The sequence below is a fragment of the Anser cygnoides genome, chromosome 3, assembly GCF_040182565.1.
Source record: "Anser cygnoides isolate HZ-2024a breed goose chromosome 3, Taihu_goose_T2T_genome, whole genome shotgun sequence".
NCBI classification, from domain to species: domain Eukaryota; kingdom Metazoa; phylum Chordata; class Aves; order Anseriformes; family Anatidae; genus Anser; species Anser cygnoides.
The window spans coordinates 4,791,726-4,808,353 of NC_089875.1; the positions used below are offsets into that span (position 1 = coordinate 4,791,726).

Genomic DNA, 16,628 nt, shown 5'->3' on the forward strand with positions numbered 1-16,628 from the left:
TCTTCCACTTACAAATAATTGAGACATAGGAGAAAAATGGTTTTATTTATGATTCACCCCAGTTTATATTTGTATTAAACGGTATAAACCAGAGGGGTTTTGTTTGTTTTTGTCACTTCACAGAATTAGAAAAGACTGAATATCAAACAGTATTAACCATTGGTTGAAGAAGTATAAAGGAACTATACTATGGGCTTCAAAGGGGATCAAAAATGAGTGCAAACTGTCTGTTTCTAGACCTGTATTTCAGTAATTCAGTAGGAGTTGGGGAAATCATTCAAAACTTGCTCCAAGATCCACCTCCCCAACAATCCAGGACTGGTGACTAGTCCTATTTTGGATGCTAAGTGCTTCTATAGAAACAAGCACCACAAGAGCTGAAGCTGTTCTAATTACATATGTATGGATTGACCACTTCATGTATTGTGGAACGAGAAAAGGAACTGGTGCAGCCCTAGCCTGTCCCTCTCACCACACAGACCCGGATTTACCTGTACAGAGGAAGATGTTACCGTAAAGTTCACTTTGTCTTTGTGGGAATGGGAAACTCTCACCTGAAATTTCTTCCGGTAGTGCACTTATTGCACTCTTACACTCCTTGATGACAACTGAAGATAACTTTGAACCTTTGGAGAAGCCTGCAGCCACAGCAATGCAAAAGGATGTTCCAATAAAAAAAAAAAAAGTTAATCAGAGTTATCATTAAACTTTTATTTTTGATTAGTTTCCCCTCTGCACTCTTCACATACCAAAGATTAACTGGGAAGGTAGGGGGTGTGAATGATGGGGGAAATTATTTGGAAATAGAGCAAAAAGAACTGTTAGCTTTTTTTAAAAAACAATAACATCAATAAACATTTAAAATAACAATATCAAATAGAAGCTTTATGTCCAAATTTAGAGAATGGTTAAAACACCAAGTTTTGCTTATCTTTAAACATCTTAAGCTCAGATTTGATTCTATGTCAATTATATTTCATGTCCCAGCTACTGACTACCCTTTATAGGTCATTTCTTGTCATTCATTGCTTCTGCAGTCTGAAGATATCTTTTGCAAAAAAAGCACGTTTACACAAAGCTGAAGAAAGTGCTTCAGTCCATGGCATCACTCACAGTGCCAGTCATTTATGACACTTTAAGATTTCATTTACTACATTTCTTGTCAAACAATAAAAACTCCACATACAAAAAAAAGCAAGTTTAATTCAACAATATATTTTGGAAGGTGCAAAAGTTTAAGCAATGCCTAATTAGCTTTTTGAGCAAAGCTAATAGGAGTGATCAGATCTGATGTACTATGGTACAAGGTCAACAGTATATCTTTCCAAAATACTATCTGAAGCTCTTAGAGTAGTCCCCAAGTGAAATTAGTAGGGCTAAAGCAGGCAGTGTGGGGGATCAATGTCTAATTTTACTAAGGGAGTTTTGGAAGCTTTACCAGTCCTTATCCAAAACACTAGAGCTTGCTGGGCTCAATCCTCATAGCATTTGGATTGTCTAATAAGATGCATGACACATCTTCCCTCTGATAAGGCCAGAAAGTTAAGTTCTTCAGCAAAACATTCTTAATACCATTTTCAACAAATCAAAACATGTGAAAGCATGAAACAGAACTGCTTTTTCATCAGACCTCCTTCAAAATATTCAAAGAGCACAGCTAAGTTCACCCCAAGATATTAGTGAGACTGTAGTACAATTCCCTTGTCCTTTAAAAGAAATACCACCATTGCCATCTTCCACTTCATGTTTTAAAAGAGACTATAATTGCCTACAGATATATAGAATTTGCATGTATGGAAACATTTCCAACAACACCAAAAGATTGATTTTTTTTTTTTTTAAGAGTTCCTGGCACCCAGAAATTTCTGGAATTAAATAATTTTTTTCCCAAAAGAAGACTTGCACTCAATACTCAGAGTCTGAAACTCAAGCCATATTTGAGTTTTTCTGAAACTCTGTCCTTGATTACAGATACTCAGTAAGATCAGTTCCGAGAAGGGAGACTCACCACCACTTGCAAAACATTTTACTGCCCTACCATATCAGGATTTGGCAAGAACAGCATATATTCTTCATTGTCAGCTTCAATTGGGTCTAAATGAAGCCAGGACTTTCAAATTAACCTAAATGTCGAATTCTTAATATTTAATAAAAATACCCTATTCCTATGAACCCATTATCTAATCAAGAACAGCTCTTCCTTCTAAGAAGGATAAAGGAGTTTAAACTTTAAAGGGAAAAATGCTGTAAATTATTACATTAGGAATTATATCCTTAACTGGTGTAAATTGGCACAACTTCAACAGAGACCTGTTGATTAACATCAGTACATGGTCTTGTCTAACCTGTTTAACACTGACGTATGTGCACGCTACTGTGGTACTAGCCCCAGTCCCCAACATCTGTTTTCAGCTGTCAGCAGGTATAAGTCAAAGAAAAAGATAATTCTTCATTTTAGGTTTTCTCTTGCCTGTTTTGTATGAATTCCAAAAATCTATTTTCTTTTGTTGTATTTTGGTTATTTTTGCTCATAGAGCCTTTGGGACAGCACCAGTGGAAACTGAAGCTGTCTGGTTAATCTGAGGTCAAATTTTGTGTAGGCAGCTGCAATCCAAACTTCCCCACCCTGCCCTACCAGTAACCCGAACTCTGACCTGCTGGGACCACCCCCTTGCTCCTGCAAATGCTCAGTCCACATTTCCACTGAGCAAATACAGCCAAGTTAACCAAAACGCCAGAAAAGCTATGTGTGAAAATATATATGCAGACTGTCAGGTCTTTGTGACTTTTTCTGTTGGACAGTAACCAAGACCACCACATGCATCTAGACTGCCAGAATCTACTGATGAATCAAGTCACTTAGTACACATACTTTGTGAGCAAGTTACATTTTGAAATGGAACAGTGGTTTAAGGGGAAAAAAACAAGTTAGGAAAACACATGCAACTCTTACCACTACCCACCTCCCCTCCCAAAAAAAAAGCTCTAGCATCTACAGCAAGGTTCCCAAGCCAATCTCTAGACCTTCAACCCGACCATGGAAGAGCTGAACACCCCACATTCATCTCCACCATATCCACAGCAAGCTGCTGGGCATTTACTACTTCTGGGAATCAAGCCACTGATTTGGGGACCTGAATATTGATATTAAACTTGAATGTCCTAGGGTATGAGTGATTAATCTGGTAAATCTCACCAATACATGGATATCATTTTCAGGAACATTGAAAATCCCATCCTAGAAGCCTACTGTAGAAACTGGCTTCTAAACATTTACATTATGTGTAGTACTTAACCCGTGAACACACTGATGAGGTCAACCTCATTGATTTCAGTGCTGTAGCAGAGAGCATCTGCTGTGGAGGATTGACCATCTGAATGACTTAGCTGGAGGAAAAGAGAGAGGAAATTTCTACCCTCATTTCACAGGTGGGAGACTGAAGCACAAGGAGGAAAAGGAGGGGCAGAAAAGATGTAAGTGATATGTTCAAGGCCACCCAGGAAGACTGGTGCAGAGAAAGTTAATTCACATTTTTCACTCCACCCCCTTTCCCTCCTCAAAGCATACAAGGTCTCTGCTCTCAGAGCTGCCTGAGAGTTTGTGGTCACTGCTGTCACACACGGTGGTTACCAAGAGGAGCCTACATTTTTACAGGTGCAGAAGGCTAAAACTCCATTTACCACTCTTGTACCTGTCCAGCAGAGAAAGGAAGAGCACTTTACTCCTGCTCCCTAGATGCTGAAGCAGTGGGAAGCAAGGATGATGATATATTTATGCAGAGAAGAGCAGCAGAACAAATTTTTGACCCTTGGACCGCACGCTAATTACAGGATAATGTTCAGAACTGTAACTGCTCACTATTGCTAACCATTGCCAACGGCTTTATTCAAGGATGGAGACGGAACTGGTAACTGAGTCCTAAGTACAGACATTGAAAATCACAGGGAAGCACAGCAGATGAGCACTACTCACAACCTGATCAATACTCACTACTGAAGTGTAAGAAAAGGATGTAGTCTTAGTGCTTTAAAAAGGCAGTTTAAAAGATTAGTTCTGCTGATTTTAGAGACAGGAGAACAGCATAGGCAGATGTGAAGATAGTGGAGCCAAGAGGCAGAAGATACAAGGTCTAAGTCTAACCAGGCTGCTGACTCACTGTGTTAGGTTCGTGCAAGTTCCCCAACCCTGCTCCTTTACTAGTTTCAAAGTATGAACACCTTGAGGCAAGGACTATGACCACATCTGTCTTCATTTCACACTGACCTGTGGACAGTCACCACACTTGAGTTTGAACCCTCTGACTACTCAGACAAAGTTGATAATGCAATCCTGAAAGCTCTTTAAACCCATAAAAGCCTGCACAGCTGTAGGTGCTGGAGGTTCAGTTTAGTGCCCAAGCATTGCTTTTAAACAGGCTAAAATCAACCACAAATACGGGCAGGATGGAAAGGGGAAGAATCACTTTAGTACCAATAATCCTCTGTTTCTTAACTTCTGTCCAAATGACAGAAAAGTTCTCCCCTGGTTGGCAGAAAGGGACCCCCAAGCATAGGATGTCCCCAGCTGTGCACAGGCTGGCACAGAAAGCAACACCACAGGCAGGGCTCTGCCATGGATTTACTCACTGTTGGCATAAACTGGCCTGAGTGTTGGTTGTGTAAGTTCCCTGTACAGGGAAGACACCTTGTGGGTCTGCACAATGAATCCCCAGCAATTATGGCTTTCAGGAATTACTGTAAATAGAATTTTAAAACCCACAGGGAAAGGAGTTGGCTTGATTGTCTCCCAGCTAACTGGAAACATCTATCATTGTCCAGCACAGTGAACCAATAGAAAAGACAACTTGAACCAATAAAAAAGACATTTGATGCACTTCAGCCAGTAAAACCAGAGAGGTATTATCAGCTATAGTCTGGTCTCCAGAATGTAAAGCACACTACATCCGCCAACAAGCTTTGGTCTACGCACCATAGGCTGCATTTGGGAGAACCAAACACTGCATCCATTTCAGCATTTGTTCAGAGTAACTGTGCAATTTGGAAGCAAATCCACTGATTGTCCCCACTGCTCACTGAGAATTTAGTGTAACATGTGTGTGACTTAAAACTTTTGAAGGAAGGTGCTAGCGCATGTTCACAAAGTTGCCCCCATACACCTATTTCCCCTATGAAATTAACCTGAAATCTGCAAAATCAAACACAATTGTATACCTTAATGATTACCTTATTTTTCAGCCAGCAGTTCATCAGCATTAGCCCTTCTTAGTAGTTATTAGCTCCATACTAATATCTAGGGTCTTACTAAAACCCACTGATGTCAACAAGATTTTTGAAATATTCTGCCTTTCCACTGAAGTTATGGTAATTAAGAAGCTAAGCACAGTGCTTTAAAAAAAAAAACATCTCAGCACCAACCTCCATCCATACTCTTCAGCTTAGGAGAAAGGAGTGGTTGGCATCCCATTGCCCAGTCATCCCTGTTTTCATTGAATACTGTAAACACAATCATCATAAAAATCTGTTTCAAAACTTGCTGAGCAGGGTACATAACGTGCGGTACGACATGATACCACTCTTGAGGCTTTCAGCCCAAGATGTTTACAGGCTGTAATGAAAACCAAAGGCTTCTTCCATTACCCAAAACAACATACATTCCTTTAGCCCACTGGCAAATAAGAGACGAAGGAGAGATTCTCAGTGATTAGTCGCTTATTTTTCTGACAGTTTAATGGGATTCTAGGAGCACCATATTAGCTAGCAGAATATCAATACAGTTTTTCATTCTGCCTCACCAGTGAGAAGTTTTCATAGTTTTGGGGTTAAAACAGACAAGAAATTCTGATGCTACTGAACAGAAGAGTACCTCTGCATTTTTAGTCTGAACGGGAGTTTCAACCCATTTAAGAAACTGCAAACACTAAAACACCAATTAGATCTGAGTTAATAACTGGCATGATGTTATACCACTTTCTTAAGAAGGGCAATGGGTTATTTCTCTCAGGTTCCATTAATCTTCTTGAAAAGCCCAGACTGCAGGCAACAAGGAGCAAAACGAATAACACTCAGATATATGAAGCTGAACACCCAGCCAAGATCTGCTTGCTTACAGACAGATGGCAAATACAGCCAGGGCTCTGAAACTACAGCTGCATGCCTGAGATCCCTCAGATCTATGTGTGTGATCATTAAAGATTTTCAAATTATCTAATAGAGCAGAGTCTCCTGGAGATTTGGGTTTCCAGACTTTTGTTTTCTTTACAAAGGACCACATTAAACTTACCCAGAACGTATTCAAAAGAAAACAGTTCTCAGGCTTTTCTATTAAAGAAGTGTTATGCACACACAAGCGCTCTGGGCTTGATTTTCTCCTACGAGTGCAATTTGTTCACACTCTGTATCAGCAGGAACAGTTGGGAACACAATCATTGCAGCAAGACTGAAAACTCTCCCTGCACCCCTCCAGTCTGGAGGCCTTCCTTCTCCAGTCACTCCAGAGGACAGATACAGCTTCCCTTGGTACTGAGGGGTTCAGCACAAAAACACCTTCATGCCTGCATGTAGGGCAAACTCCATATAGAGCACATAACGATGCATCCAGTCTGCTGCAGTTACATATTTCTAGCCAGATGTCTATTTAGCCCAGTGGAAATACCAGTATGGCATATCCAGTCATAAGGGTTTAAGGGACACACGTCTCTGTGCTGCTTGGCATTACAACCAGGCTGGCCAGAGTGTGACTATATATTGGGCAAGGACTTTGCTTTTAGCACACATCAAATCTCAGCAAAATTTCTCACCAGAAATGAACATTTCACTCTTTTGGCATGTGAGGAGTCAGGTGGACAATGCTTAATATCAAAAAGCCTAAACGTCTTATTTCAGTACTATCCTCCTGACTTCCTGTTTCTAGGTATTTACACAATAAATCAATGCAACATAAAAGGTAGTCATAATGTTCACAATGCTCAAAAAGAAAAATGGCTTTATCCAAATAAAAAGCTTCAGCACTTCTGAATCAATATTTTTTACAGAAACTTGTTTGGCAAGTGTTTTAAAAAAAAACGATTTGGAAGGAGAATCCTTATTTATGAGTCCATATTTCTCATGGAATGGAAATCCCATTTCCTGTGTAGCTCAGTGGGCTTCCATTTTATTACTGGTTACACGTGTGGTGGTGTGTTGTCTTTTTTTCTCTCATGTGAAGTGCATAAACTCCTCATGAAGGCTATTGGAGGTGCGTTTGTAAAATTACTTGAGACCCTAACTCCCCTAAAAGGCCACTGCCAAACATCTGCCTCAAAACATATTCCATATAAAATACAACAAACAAATGCAAATACAGAGGGAGATTCTCTTGTTACCTGATTTGTGACCATGATTAAAATCTCTGAAGTTAGATTCAGACTGTAAGCCAAATTGTCCAGGTAGAAGCAGATCTGAAAACAGTAAAAAAAAAAAAAATAGTTAAATCTGGTATCTGTAGGACTGATTTATCAGCCTTTTAAAAAAAAACCCGAAAATTGCATTTTCAAAGGGCAATGACACTTAGGTATGTGAAGTCCATTATAATCCTACTGTCTTCTAGACTGACAACCAAATAAACCAAGATATGTATATACACACATGACCACAAACTAAAAAGGTGCCGAGCCAGAGAGTACACACTATGAAAGTCTTGGACAAGTAGTCCCTAGGAAAAGGTGTGTTTGCTTCACAGAAACAGAACAAGTAGGTTAGATTGCAAAGCAACCTTTCTTTCTGGCTACGACTGATAGAACTCATATGCATGCAAATGGAGGGGGAAAAAAACAACAACAAAAAACCTTTGACAAGCTGCATCAACCTGTTTATTTAGAACTCCACGTCTCCACAACCAGAGCAGCACTTCATTAGATAGCTTTGTTCTACAGAATTTCTTGGCCATGTAAGCTACAGCCACCCTATCATAGTGGCTTGCAAAGTAAATCACTTGTATGTAAAGTTTACGCAAACAAGAAAACCAAAACAATCCATCTCATTATTTTCGTCAACAAATTAGGTCAAATACAAACAAAGATATCATGTATGTGCGGAGAACGCAGACTGAGGCTGGTTTCACAGAGGAGTGACCAACTCCAGTAAATTAAATGCCCAGGGCCTCAGAGACTTCATCTGGTCCTAATTTTCAATCGGCAGTAAAATGATATGTTTTTTTCACTTTCATTGTAGCTTGTTTTCATCTAGTTCATGTTCCAAGACGTCCTGTTTTTCAAGCTCTGATCTGTCACATTAAAAAAATTGACTTGAAAAACGTACAATAGCCGACAGAGTGGCACCGCTAGGGCAGTGGAGCTCCTGAACCACGTGAGCAACTAGACTCTCCTGCACTGCATTGTGGCCTCTCTAAAATATGCACAACACTTATGAACTGCAACACTTCTACAGATCTCTTCCAATACAATTCACTACCAGAAGAGAAGGAAAAAGTTGTCATCACCACTGAGCCTTCTCTCAACCACATAGCATTACCCCTCACCCTCCCCAGCACCAGCAGCCTACAGGAATCAATTCACTGAAGGGTTGGGGAGATGAGTCCATAAAAGCAATTAGAAGCATACAGTTGCGGTACCTCTTATGCCAACCAACGGATCACAGTAATTTGTGTAAGGATAGTTAGTCCTCTCCTATAACCAAGGATGACAAGCCAACATCCCAGACAAAACAATGATATAGCCATATGTGCAGAGAATGCAACTGTAGCACATGCTGAACTGCAGCTGCAAGGCTGAGCTTGATGTCAATTGCAAAGCCTCCCCAAAAAGGGGGACAAATAGATGACGATTGGGATATGCCGAGCTCCACGCTGCTTTGGGAACATTGTTGTCAGTGCCAGAGGGAGATAAAGTTACAGTCGCAGCACCATGTTTGAATGCAGCAGAGAAGTATTCCAAGGATCAATTTGTTAGCCATAAAATGAAACCACAGTTTTACTGGCCCCATCCAGCTTAAATTAGAACACTTCTAAAAGTTAACTCTGCAGATGTTTCCAAAGTACCCTATCTCTATGCAACAGGCCAGGCATGGAGACACTTACTTAAAAAATTGCATACCAATGTTTCCTGAGAGATCTGAACAATCTGTCCTGATCACCTGATTAATTCAACAATCTTCATTCAAATAGATATACACAAACCACATGCATGTATATTTCATATAAAAGAGTCTACTAAATTAAGTGAACATTATTCTCCTTCAGTTTTCCCACCTCCCCCTTGAAATAAAGGAGTCTTATTTCACATCCTCTGGTCTGAGAAAAATAAATAATTAAGAAAGCATCTTGCAGCCCCCCACTCAGACAGATTCCCAGGGTAGGATTGCTCAACCTCAGCATTCTCATTGCAGCTTTGCCTCCCACCCTATTTTTTATTTATTTTTTTACTTTAAGTCTTGCTGCCAAAATCTCTCTCATTGTCCCTCCATATATTCCTAGGTTTTTCTTCACTTGCAGAATCACATATCTGCAGCACTCTCAAGACCCTTCAAGGACCCCTCTTGGCTGTGTAAATCAGAAGGAAATTCTTATCCAATGGATGCCAATTCCAGCCTGTAACAGCAGAGAATTTCGCCTCTCCCTCAACCCTTCTATCCCCATGTTGATTCCATGAGCCTGTGCCTCTCTCTGCCTCTAGGGATTCACTATCAGGACACGAGATTTCCTCATTCACCACACATTTGATCCTACACATACTGAAGCTGACAGTGAAGTCTACAACTAACTCTGTTTCCAAGAATCATGTCCTGGTCCGTATATTCTGGCTACCCTTACACTCCTCACTATTGGAGTATGAAGAGCAAGATAAGCTCCAGAGGAGATGCTGGCACAGTTGTCCTTCCTTCCAGCTACCTATTAACAGGCACCACAAAAGAAAATAAAGCCCTGATACTTAGCACTAACAAAGTCTTTCTACAGACTGAGGATGTCAATGTTTTATGGAAATTCTCTCATCTAATGATATGCCCTTCCCTTTATCCATCTCCATGTGGACTTTCATGAAGACAATTAATTTTAAAGTGAGTTGGGCATTTACCAGCAGCCCTTTAAAATATCAGTTGATGCTTCATACTCTTTTGTCTCAGCTCCCATTGCCAGGAACATGCCATTCATTGTAATAGCGGTTAAAGAAACTAATCCTAGACGTTTTTATCTCTCTGGTTTTGAACCACATGTAGAAGATAAAAAAAAATCAGAATGGTGTTACTTCAGTTTTCCCAAGAACTCACAACATCAGATTCAAAGAAAGAGGTGCCTTGTCTTTGATTGCGCTATGCTTAGTCATTTAGAAATACTTGCCTTAATTCTTTTTAGCAAGGGCTACCTTGTACATTGGCAGGCACATCTTCTTAAAGGTGTCAAGCTTTTTCTTTTAAAAAGGAATACAAGAAGAACCGCTTCATTTGTACCATATTCTTCCTCTAATGTACAATCAGATGGGTGAAAGACAGGGGGTGGGGAAGAATTCCACAACATAATCATTTGGCAGCTTATATTATTTTCTTTCAAAGAGCATTACAATACACTTCTCTCACTTGGGGAACTTCAAGAGAAGATAATTATTCTTGTCTGCCTTGTAATATATATTAAAAGTGTTCAAATGTGGCTTTTCAGGGAATTCTGCCAAATATTTTTAGGCACCAGACCCATCTTTACTTAATTTTATATTGCCTTCCTAGTCTATTATGAAATACCCTTCCATGCAGTTTGAATTTGGTAAAAAGGCTGAAGCATACTCGTTTATATTAAAAACAAAAATGCTTCTTTCCTTGAAATAGAGATCTTTAACTCCTAATGTAACAGCCATTCAGATGCGCTGTAATTAAAGGGTCTCTATAGAGCTTAACACACATCAGTGAGGCTTTACTGACAGAGAAAACAGAAGGGTTTTTTTTTTTTTGAGGCAACATAACAAGAACAAAGTAGCTTTAAATACTTTTGTTTTATAACCACTTCATTAGTAGTATAACAGTAGCACCTTAAGACTCTGAAGAAGACCAGAGCCCCGCTTCATGACATTATAGAAGCTTCAAAAGATGCAAATCTTGAACCTACAAGTTCTGTCATCAACTACAGTAAAGTATTAAATTACACGGGGGGGGGGGGGGGGGGGGGGGGAGTGTTATTTGAGGTAATAATCATCTCTTATTATTAAGAATAATATTTGTCACAAGGGATAAGATAAAACAAGGCAGTCGGCAAACCAATGTAGACAATTTGCTCCTGAGTTTACAATCTATGTAAGCAGGAATGCCAAGACTGGACATGGAGACAGAGCTCATTATACAAATGTAGGATATGTATAGGTGGAAGAAGATAAGCTAAATAACAAGGAGGGTTAAAACAGGTGTAGAGTGAATTTGAGGATATTATGCCCACAGACAGTACCACAAGGCAAACAAATAGTTCAGAGCTGGCAGCCACTGGACAAAGTGGGAAACTGCGACACAGAGACTTGCTCCAAGACACACAGCAGAGCAACTAGCTGTGAGAAGCCTTACAACCAGATTCTCACTTCAGCACCCACCCACTAACCTCTGGTGCTTCACTTTTGTAGGAAGTTCTAGGCTACCCTAATGCATCCCAGAGAGAAAGACCGGGCAACCCTCACCCTGAGCTTCAGAAGAGTCAGATGTGGTTTACACGGCAAGAGCAAGATCAGGGTAAAGCCCGCAATATTCCCAGCAGTGTGCTTCCTGGACACTTAGTCTTCCCCACCACCACCTTCCTTTAAAAGGCAACATCAGAAACTAGATAATTAGCTCAACAGTCCATGTGAAATGTTGTATTTGTTTAAGCATTTATTTTGGCTTCCTAAAACAGGCTGGAATCCAGCTCTTGGGCTCAGCCCCACCTTAGTTATATTTGTCCTGTTATGCACAACAAACTTGGAGCCGCATCTAAATATGAAACACTTTGAAACCACATTAACACTATCTCTTTATCATTAATGCACACTAACTTCTTCCACTATTGCCCCGTAGGTTGATTAGTTGTCAGAGCTTCTTTTCAAGGGACGTTTTCTGAGAGTAGCAACACTGTTTTACTTTTCTTAGCTTTCCCTGATAACCAAAAGGAAGCCAGCCCAGAACTGCCTGATGAAAACTGAAACAGCTGAGTGGACTCCTCCTACCTCCTCTCTCGTGTTTTCATCTTTATGGTGGCAGGCTATTCTGTGCCAGACAAGCTAAGATTTCTTATATTCCTCAGTCACTCGGCTGTTCTTTCCCATAGATGTTCCAACAGCAGATTAACGTCAAGGTTTGCTGAGCCAAACACATGAATCCCCATGAAGACTTCAGTCGAGCAGGAACGCTGCTGGATAGACCTTTTTTTGCTGTTAAACTGAGAACTTGTAAACTGAACTTGGTCTCTTGTGTCAGTAAGGAGTAACTTGCAGCAGAGCCTAGTAACACGGGTGTATGGGAAGTCAAAAATCAGGTCCCTTAAATAGTGTCTGAAGAAACGCAGTTGCATGGGGAAGTGCAGTGTTCCCTCTTTAGCATGCAGCTGCGTGCTCCTCACAGTGGCAAAGCACTGGGCTGAACAGATGCAGGGCCATGAACAACTGTGGCAGCCCCCTAGGCCTTCCCTCACCACAAGCACACCCACAGCCCCGTACATCTACCCAGAGGGTGAGCAGGGTGCACAAAAGAACCACCCAAACCCACAAGCTGGTGAGAAGCCTGCGGCACCCCAGAGCCTTCACATTGCCACGGCAAGAATCAGAGGTACCACACCTAGGGAAGCAACCGGGGCAGGCCTGCAAGATGCACGAAGCCTCACATCCCCTGAAGGGCAGGGCCAGCAGCCTGCAGCAGGAAGGCCCAGGCAGGCATCATCATCTTCGGAGAGTGGACTCAAGGCTAGCAGGAGGGAATTAGCAGATCAGGGGAACACTCCCATCATCCCCAAACTCAGCAGCACCCACTGCCCCCAGTGGAAGTAAGACATTTGCATGTTCTTACCTCTGGGAGGGGCAGCTGCTCCCACTGAGCAGCTACCCTCATCCTTAATCCCTAACATGAGAAGGAAAACACATTCTTCAGTCCCTCCCTTAAAGCAATGCTAATCCCTTCTTTAAACACCTTTATAAGTCCTTCACAGGCCCAGAATCTTCCTTTCTCATAGCGGCTACAGAGGAATAACACAAAGGGAGGAGAATGACTACTAAGAAGTGAAAATGCCAAGTTAAAAGAAAAAACAACACAGCAGAGCAGCATGCGCTTCTGAACAGAATTCCCTTCCTAGAGGACACAGGAATTCAGCACCCCTTCTCACCTATTGCATCCTTTTGCAACAAGACCCCAATTTGACCAGTAACATTTAAGCCATTTTTATCAAGGCTGTTTACCTGGAGTCACTTCAGGCACCACGCTAGCACAACACTGTAGCAACACTGATTTCATCGGCCTGTCTTCAGAGCCTTGATGGATCTGCCCACAAAGTTCCTCTCAGAAGAACACAGATCCCACTAAGGAGCCAGCCACCCAAGGAGACCTTAGCTCCAGAAGGCCAGCCCAAGCCCAACATCTGTACTGTGAGCAACCCAAGTTTTGGAGAAGGCACAAAAGACCAGTTCCTTATGCTTAGAGCCCAAGCTGCTCTCAGCCTGATGATTAGCACTGCTTCAGGCTTACCCCACTCAGCCCTCCAGCCAGGGCCCACCACCCTACAGTTTGTAGGCCCTACACAACAGGGGGAGGACATAACACAACACATACATGAAATAACCACTCCTCAACAACTCCAGACTGAACACATAGATGGCTTTGACTTCCTCCGTGGGTCAGAAAAAACGCTAGATTTTTCCATCTCTAGCAGCACATACGATCAGCGGTAACCCCACATAAATACATCTTAAAAAAAAATCAGTTTCTTAATAAAATATCAGACTGCAAGATTACTAACCTAACATAAGCCTCTTCTCAATACTAAATTTGATCCTAAACTTCAATCCAAACCTTCTCTTAGAAGAGCAGCTCTGAAGGCACTTTCCAGGGAGAAGTCCCCTACAGGTGTACCTACTTAAAATGTCAGCAGCTCCAGGTGCTGTCACTCACCACTGACTGCCCTCCCCAGCAGCTCCTGACAACTCTTTCTTTGCCAGTTTAGGGTTTAATTCAGCCCAATGCATTTCTTGAAGATGGTAAACCAAAACTCCACATGTGGAGAAGTTTGTGTCTCCAACCTTGGCCTGTGGGCAAAGCTAGAGTGCCCCTTGGATTCCACACAACTGGCACTGCTTTCCAGCTGTCGCTGCTGTGGTGACAAAAATTGGTAGATTTGGTGCTGTCTACAGAAAACAGGTGTTGGGACCTCCAAAACCACCACTGGGAGATCAGGGACTTACCGTCTTGTCCATTACTTGAACAGACTAACCTCAGTCTTCAGCAGTGTACATCTGCCTCCCATCCCATTCCAGGAAAACTGAGTAACAGTTTGAGGGAAAACTATATGTACAGCCATAAGTATACAGATCTACATCCCAAAATGAGAATACTCCTGATTTTCTTCAGGAAAAAGCTCGGTCTACCATCAAAGTAAAGGACACAGCCTTATCAGTAGATTCACAGCCTTATCAGCAGATGGAAGAGACTGAGAGGCTTTTTTTCCCCCATTAGGAGACACTAGTATCCTTTAACAGCTAAGCATGTGTGTTTGCATGATTGACAAGAATATGAATTATTTTTGTGATCAGAAAAGGGAAAAAGAACATCTAAGCCAATATAGCTCAAACTATGGAATACTAGTGTTTGCGTAGGCCCGTAATCATCCCACGAAAACACATGAAAGAGTAAAAATAATAAATTTGTTTTGTCTGTGCAGTTGTGCAGGGGATCTGTGAGATAGATCAAAGGTGCACAGTCATTTCTGTCCAAAAAGTTTGGAATCCAGGACTCCCAATAGTATTGTTTATGCTCATCATCTATCAGCTGCTTATGTTTCTTTAAAAAAATAAAAATCATTTTTTAAATAGTTTAAATACTAAACTGCAAACTTCTTAGAAGACATTATTAAAGAGCTAAAGGCGAATTGGATACCAATGTTTTGCAGTTTAAAGTGCTAGCACTTTATAAAGAGAAGCCTTTTGTTAGAGACAGGAAGTTTAGTTTATTGCCCGGTGTACACAGTTCACCCACTGCATTATTTTGGGCTATTTTCATTCCTCACTTAGTAAAGAGAAAATTCTAAGAACATTTCATTGCTTTTCTTTGTTTGATGAACAAGAAACGTTTGCAGTTTACTGACCACTGTATTGCTTTGCTACTTTTGACATGCAATTTCACTTCACATAGTTCCTCTGGAGGATTAAACATTTGTTCTTTATAAAAATGAATTGTTTCTGCCTCAATTCATTTTAAATCCATTGCTTACCCTCATCTTCCATTACTTCACAGAAAGAATTCTTAAATACAAAACTACAGAAAAGAAAAAAATAAAAATAAAAAAAACAATCTCACACCCTTTTTTCTTTTTTCGTGAGCAAAACTTCAGGCTCAGAAGCTAACAAGAGGGGCACACTGCAAACTCTTCTCCTCTTAGCAGTCTGCCTAGATCTTTTTCAGTCAGACATAATCTGAGGCAGCGCAATAACAACACCCCTATGGTACATTACCATTACTTAATAGTGTGTTTGCTTTTCTGAAGGGCATTCATTTTTGTCAAAATAGACACTACACTATTTACCTGTACAACAGGGTTCTATGCAGGTGAAATTATAAAGCAAAGAGCTAGAATACATGCCCATCCGTTTACTCTTTTACTTTTCCACGATTCACAAGGTTATCCTGAATGTTTTTATATCATTCTTGCCTAATAGAAAAAAAAAGAAAAAAAAAAGAAAAAAAAAAAAGATTCCTCATAAAAGGCTTGGTTTCTAAAAAATGCTGAGCATTTAAACATTTATTAGAAACAGTTTTAGTTCCTCATTAATCTGAAGATGAAGTATTATTGATTTACAATGAGCAATTTATCCGATATCCATCAGCAGCATATAAAAACAGAGTCTGAGAATTAAAAAATGGGTGATGCCTTTTTGGCAGCAACTTGCTGTGTCCTGCCAATGGCATAACCTGTCCAACTGGATGGGAAACAGCCCTGCTCTTTCTGTGTGTTCTGCATGCTTGACTGTATATGTCCCACAGATCATATACTAACCTACATTTATTTTTATATTACAGGATCAGCAAGTATATATTAGATCAAGGCTTTGGGGACTTTACATATTGCTTAACCTCAGTCACTCAGGCTCTTAGTCACTCCAGCGATGAGCATGGTAAAAATAGATAAATTACACAGATAGATTGACAGAGAGACATATACATATCTGCGCACATAGACATATATATCCCTAGGGCCTGATGGAACTCTTCCAGTTGACTACAGTGAGCTCTGGACCAGGCCCAACATTATTATAAGATACAGACTAACTGCCTCTGATCTTTGAAACCAGTTTTTAAAGGCTAATGCAGGGGGTGAGTCTCCATTCTGTGATCCTGGTTTTCCACCAGTGTAACTCCATTGGCTTTAGCGGCATGTAAAACCGATGTAATGAAGTGGAGAACTGTGCTCACATTATGTTTTTTAAGTAGCT

The 16,628-nt window shown here is 40.8% G+C and overlaps 1 long non-coding RNA gene across 1 annotated transcript in view; it reads right to left on the bottom strand.

Moving 5' to 3' along the window:
* The window catches only part of LOC106036670 (uncharacterized), a 194,644-nt gene extending 178,786 nt beyond the window's left edge, over positions 1–15,858 (bottom strand). The window contains exons 1-2 of the long non-coding RNA XR_001207546.3: positions 13,943–15,858; positions 7,362–7,436 (exon numbers count right to left, since the gene is read on the bottom strand). This is a non-coding gene — a long non-coding RNA (uncharacterized lncRNA). The remainder of the gene's footprint in view (positions 1–7,361; positions 7,437–13,942) is intronic.
* Positions 15,859–16,628: the final 770 nt, after the last annotated feature.